This window comes from Brassica oleracea, chromosome C4 (genome assembly GCF_000695525.1).
Source record: "Brassica oleracea var. oleracea cultivar TO1000 chromosome C4, BOL, whole genome shotgun sequence".
Lineage (NCBI taxonomy): Eukaryota > Viridiplantae > Streptophyta > Magnoliopsida > Brassicales > Brassicaceae > Brassica > Brassica oleracea.
The window spans coordinates 37,014,109-37,014,333 of record NC_027751.1 but is presented as its reverse complement, the minus strand read 5'-3'; positions in this window follow the sequence as shown (position 1 = coordinate 37,014,333).

Here is a 225-nt window from a genome sequence, read left to right as displayed (position 1 = left end):
TTCAATTCATTTATTTCTTGGTTTAAATTTGTAAATTTGGCTATTTTCTATTCAGTCGGTTCCAAAGAAGAAGGGACGTTTGGTCGGTTTAGGTCGTCGTACCCGGTCGGTTCCTCCGTCTTCTGCACCACCGCCCTTTGTTGACCCAGAAGTACTTACGGTTCAGTTGAAGGACAAGGATGATCGCATATCTTTGTTGGAGACCCAGATGGCGGCTCAACAGGC